Source organism: Crocodylus porosus, unplaced genomic scaffold (genome assembly GCF_001723895.1).
Source record: "Crocodylus porosus isolate Cpor-Errol unplaced genomic scaffold, CroPor_comp1, whole genome shotgun sequence".
Lineage (NCBI taxonomy): Eukaryota > Metazoa > Chordata > Crocodylia > Crocodylidae > Crocodylus > Crocodylus porosus.
In genome coordinates, this window is record NW_017728909.1 from 63,937,646 (window position 1) to 63,944,172 (window position 6,527).

Consider the following 6,527-nt stretch of genomic DNA (forward strand, 5'->3'; position numbering starts at 1 on the left):
TTTTAGCCTCAGGAGGTCTGCTAGATCCCTGGAGAGCCAAGGGGGCTGCTGTGCCCTCTTGCTGCCTTTCCTCCAAGATGGAATAGAATTAGCTTGTGCATTGAGGATCGCTCCTTTGAGGAGCAACCACTCTTCTTGAACTCCCCTCTCCATGGGGTCGTGGTTCCTTAGGGCCTCACTGACAAGTCTCCTGAGCTTGTCAAAGTCTGCTTTCCTGAAGTCAAGGACTTCCATGTTGCTGACTGACTTGCCAGCTTTATGGCGGATGGTGAAGGTGACTAGCTCATGGTCGCTGTCACCCTGTTTCCCATCAATCACTAGGTTACCGGTTAGGTCATCCCCAGTAGCCAGTACCAGGTCGAGCAGGACTTTACCTCTTTTTGGCTCATAGACTTCTTGAGTCAGGTAGAGGTCATCCACGCACAAGAAGAAGCTTTGTGACTGCTTGGATTTTGCTGAGTGATTCTCCCACGAGATGTCTGGTTAATTGAAGTCACCCATGACAACCATGGTCCTGGAGCATGTGGCCTCAGCCAGTTCCCGGGCAAACTCCTGGTCAAGCTCAAGGTCCTGGTCAAATCCTCCTCATTCTGGGTTAATACTTCCCTGAAAGCTGCTAGTTCCCCTTGGCCTCTGTGTTATTCTCAAAAGACCAAGGAGTTAAACTTATAAAATGATAAAGCTTGTTTATTTGGAGAGCCTACTTAGCCTACTGATCTGCTGTTCCCTTCTGTAGTCCCCAGTCAAATGTAATAACTTATATGTAACATTCTTAAAGGTATCCACACATCTTCTGCCTTTACATGTAACATATCCTCATAATACAGTATAACCAAAGTTCCCTCTAAGATTTAGTGATCTGTGACCAATCCTGGCTGGGAGTCTGCTGGTATCTCTGTGTGCCCACCCCTCCCTGTTCCTGCAGCAGCCTGTGGCCAGGTTGGAGTGGGTGGCGAGTGGCCAGATGCAAAGCCAGTGGCAGTAGCGGCAGAGGCAGCGTCGGTGCCCCCTTGCTACAGCACTGGGCATCCCCACCCAGGCCGGAGCCCAGGGAGCAGGGCGCCCTACTGCTTCTCCACCCTTGGTACGCCACTGCGTGTATGGCATAAAAAAGTTATTGCTCAGCATGACTTTTTATTGTGCGTGGTTGTGCACATGCACAGCTTAGAGGGAACACTGAGTATAACCTAATGAATTGGGCATGCTTGGGACCAAGCACCTGCTGGAAATGTGAAAATTCCAGGTTTTTGAAACTGGAGCGGCGGCTAGTCCCAGGCTCCCAGGACAGAGGCAGGAGGGCCCACAGCTCACAGCAGGCAGCCTGCCTCTGCCCCATGCACAAATCTGGGGGGAACATGCCCCATGCCTCCTCTTGGGGTGTGGGCAGTGGTGGGGAGCTGTGCCTCCCGCTTCCACACTCCTGGACAAGTTGTCTGCAGCTCCATCTCATGACCCACCCCAGCTCTGGAGCCACATTCAACCCTGTCCCTGCCACAATACCTCCACCACTGTGGGGCCTCAATCTGCACCCCCCCTTTCCTCTCCCCCCTCCCCTCCCCTCCACAGATTTACCTGCTGGGTTCTGTGTGTGTTTGTGTGTGTCTGGCTCTCACTCCCAAGGCACAGCTCCCTCGGTCCTGCTGCTGCCCCTCACTCCTGAACCACAGTACCTTGCATCCTGCCAGGATATATGGGGACCCCCAACACACATCCACAGCCCCCCACACCTTCACAAATCCCCCCACACATTTCACCCCCACCCCCAACCGTACAAAGTACCTGCATAATTTTGTATTATTTTGAGTTTTTCCATGTATAATTTTGAGTTTTTAGCTGTGCAATTCAAACTGTGATTAAATGCAACTAATTTTCTTAATCGTGCAACTAATCACGATCAAATTTTTAAATCATTTGACAGCCCTAATATATAGACATATATCTATTACACTATTGTTCTTCCAGTAGCCATGATCCTTATTTTTTATACTAAAAGGTATATTAAACCTTTATTTATACTAGCTATTTCAGTGAAAATGTTTGAGAGACTAGAACATGATAGTAACTTACATTTCTTTTCACATGGCTCTGTTGTTTGTTTTTAAGTTAACTGCCTGTGTGTGCTTAATTGCCAAATGTTAAGATGATCCCTTAGACTAGGGGTTGGCCACCTGTGGCCTGGCCTATCAATGTGGGTCTCCAGCGACATTTGGCAGTAGGGTCTTTGGCAGCAGTTGCTTTTGCATGCCACCACAGGGAGAAATGCTGGCTGCAGGTACTCCGCAAACCACTGTGGAGAAGCACCTGCTATAGGCACTATTCTCAATGCAGCCTCATGGAAAAGTAAGCATGGAAGCTGGGTCCTAGTGCTTGCATAGCCCACTGCCTCTGACTGAACTGGGTCACTCTGGCCCATGGCCTATAAAGATTGTCAAAGATACCCATCATACAACAGTGATAAACTTTTGTTTTGCTCCTGGGTACTCTACTTACTACAGATGTAAAGTGAATAGTATCATCATTTCTATTACCCAAAATTTTGCATATATTCTTTTGATTTTTGGTAATTTGGCACCAGTGCCCTCTGCCTTTTCTGTAATCAGTGAGCCTTCCTCTATTGTTACTATGGGGAACTGTTCATTATATTTCCTTTTGAATGCAACAGGGATGTTGTAGAAGAAATATGGTGGTTATTCTACATGATATAAACATGTAGGATAAAATCTTGGCCCCACTGAAATCAGTTGGAGTTTTGACATTTGCTTTAACAAGGTCAGGACTTCTCCTTTGTCTTTTGATAGAAGGAAGAAAATAAGAGAAGCACTGATGGTTTCTTGTTCAGTTTGAATTACAACCCATCACTTAAATGTAAAAATAAGTACTGGGGAAAAAAACAACATTTGAAAAATTAATGGAATGAGTTCTTGGCCTTCTTTGAAAACTGGAAAGCTCCATAACAGTGCTTTTACAACTTCCTCTTTCCATAAGCCTGACGCAGAACAAAAATAGGCCTCAAGAAAAAATGAGAATATGGAAGAACTTGCTGTTTAACGTTTTTTCAGAGTTCAAAATTGCTCACATTCACTTGCTACAATTGAAACTAAATAAAACATACAGGAAATTACATTTTGTTTTTAATAATGATTTATACCTGTATTCAAAGGCAATAGGGTTTTTACCCTCTTTGTACCAGTTTTAGATTACTTTAAAATAATCTGCAAGAAATAGAAAGCATTACTGTGGCTCACTTCTGATTTTTTGACTGTGGCCTCAGTTTTCCGGACTTGAGATCGCCCCTCTCAAACTAGAAGTTAGTTTATCAGTTTTGTTTATTAAATAAGTCTAGCAGGTAAATGGGAGCAAATATACCTCTTTTAGCATACTATCCAATAAGCTCAGCTGACAGTTCAAATGCAGTGTATGTCTCAACAATTTTAAACCTTTGAGGTTAGTGCAATCCTTCTTACTTAATGACCCAGGAGCTTAAAATATGAGTCAACCCGCTCAGAAATAGGCTTGTTCTGTGTAAAGGCTATACTACCATATACCTCTCTGGAATTACCTTTGTATGTTTATGGAGCTGTGTGAGGTTGGGAGGGAGCCCAGGGTAGAAAGAATACTAGGATATTAAATGTTATTTCTCAGATTACCCAAGACTAATGCAAAACCCACAGCATAAAGTTGTGGGTGGGAAGGGTTTAAAGAATATAGGGCTGGAAGGAGCCTCCCAGGTCATCAAATCATTACTATCAAAGCCACAAGCCCTGCCAGTGCCCTGCCACTGCAGCAAAAGGGAAATACCTGCTTAACATACGTTAAGAAGATTTTAGGAAAATGCTGTACACTAGAGAGGAAGAAAAAACTCCCTACTGTCTATTTCAGTCTGATGTAGGAGAAAAAATTATGCCTGACTACAGATCTGGTGACTGATATGACCCTCAGCAGAAAAGTAACACCTTCTGGGTTTTTTAAGTAACCCCCTCTACCCTAAGATGTGGCCAACATCCCAATATGTCAAAGGAACGTGAACCTGAGAAGCCAGCAGCTACCTCTGTAGAGTAGATCAGAGAGAGGAATGTATGTGTTTTCAAATACAACATGCAGTCTTCAGATTAAAATTTTCATTTATGTTTTCCTCTGTAACATAACAGGATTTGAAGAAAACGTATCAATAGGAGCTGCTAATATAACAAGAGAAATATCCAATAATAAACAGAAATCCTCCCCCTTCAAATTCATATGCATACTGTGTGTTGTCAAGACATATTAGCTTGCTTGTGAGTATTTGATTACATTAGGCATAAGGCTTTATCTCTTAGCAATTTAGCAAGGAAGCAAATATCTAGTTAACTAGTAGAGTATTTACAACACTGCAGCTTCATCTACTCTACAGGACTTTGGCATCCGGTTTAAGCACCTGCTAAGCTTGTGAGACTTTTGCAGGGCAAATTCTCTTCTTAATTACACAGAAAACCTAAATGAAAACAGTACCCATAAAACTAGTCTGCACAAAGAATTTTCATTAGCTTAACTGAAGGTGTGCATTTAAATTTAGTCAAACTGATGACTAAATATATAGTATATGTATGTATAGACACTCTTATTTCAGTTTAAGTGTGGGCTTAATGTAAGTTGACTGGGAACAGGTTTAAGCTAGTTTTTCTACTTAGAGCCTCTGACCTTCAAGGAAGAAATACAGGTTTCTAACCAGCTTCATGAACATTAGAAACTTGATTTATGCCTTAACCAAGTCAAAACAGAGAAGCCAGTTGATAAGCACATATTGGGATCAGGAGGGATCAGGAGCTACATGGAAGTGCCACACAGCATCTCTCTATGGAGATGCTATATATTCCTCTCTATATGGGCATGGTCTGGGACACTCCCATCTCTGGGGACCACATGAGAGAAATAATCTACTATTTCCAGAATGAAGTGAAACAAACAAAACCCTATTGCACAAAACTGAAAAAAAAAGAAATCATACCTCTGAAAGCATCATACCTCTGAAAGTCCTAGTTCTATGATGGTAGGGCTAACAGTAATACACTGCACATACAAAAATAATTGAACAGTGAGTATGATGGCAGCTGGTGACCTTCTGCCATGGCATCTGCAGGCAGCTTCGTGAGAGTGCATTGGCGAATCCTTGGGCAGGACAAAACCTTTGACAGCAGCCACTGAACAACCCCCAAATATAACATGATGTGAACAGGTGCAAATACATATCAGTATACCTCTAATATATACATATATACATGACAAATATATACATGTACATCACATGTACACAGTACGTTCACCCTTAACTCTATTTAGTTTAATGGAAATGTAATATAATGACAAATAAGCAGCTATTGTATCATGTTCCTATTACAGTAGAATGCACAGTTGCAGGGGCCAGCATTATTAGATACACTTAGCCATACCACTTAACCATAGGCTGCTAAATTTCTGTAATGTACATGAGAGGTGTCTAGAGGTCTAGACATTCAAGACTTCAAGGTGTGATTATCACAAGCTTTCAGGGTGTTATTAAGATGTACATACTGCATTTTGTAAATAGAGTAACCTCCCTTCCCATGGCAGGCTTCCTACTTCCAAATAAGTCCTTTCCTAATCTCACTTTCAGAAACAAGTCACAAAAAATAACAGAGAAAGTATTACACACATTTCCAGTTGCTTAATTTTATAAATATCTCTTATCTCTTTTCGTGATAAGTATTTCCCTCATATCCAACTATGGCTAGGGGTTTCCTTACTAGAGCCATAGGAAGATTTATCATCAGTAACAGGGTATTAATATCACTGATAGCACTATTTTCTATCGTGGGACTAGAGTCTCTGTTCCTGAAAAGGGAAACCTGCTTGTATCTTATTCAGTTCAAGCACTGGTGCTTTGACCTTCAATTGACTAATGACCTACCAACAGCCATGTCAAGATCACAAACTCTTCTATACCTGCTTCTGATATTTTTAAATTTAAGGAGCTTTGAGGTACAATTTTTAATTTACCACAAACACAGCAGGCTTAAAAAGCTGCCCTTGCTTGAGACATTATTTCACAATGTTTTCAGCAGCAACATGCATAATTGCAAACCTCTCTGCTTTATAGTGTTTCCTAAACAATTCAGAATACCTCCCAGTGATTAGAAAGGGCTCATCAGTGGTCAGTCAATTTTTTGACTGCTTTACATAATTAAATTCAGGTGACCCAAAAGGAACAGTATTAAAAATATACTTAGAGTCAGAAAAGTGTAGTGTAATAACTCTCAGTCTCTTTATAAGTGAAGCTCTCTTCCAGACTACTCAAGGTACCCTACCATTTAAAAAAATGTATTAAAGAACACATCTCTAGCTGATATCAGTAGGCATAACTCAACTGACTTCTGTAGAACACCACTGATTTATATCAGCTAATAATCTATGGGCACATCTACTCATCCATTCATTAATACACCATAGTTCCTGTGCATAAAATTTATTACTTGTATAACCAAGTACTAAATCAATGCACAGTAATCAGCATT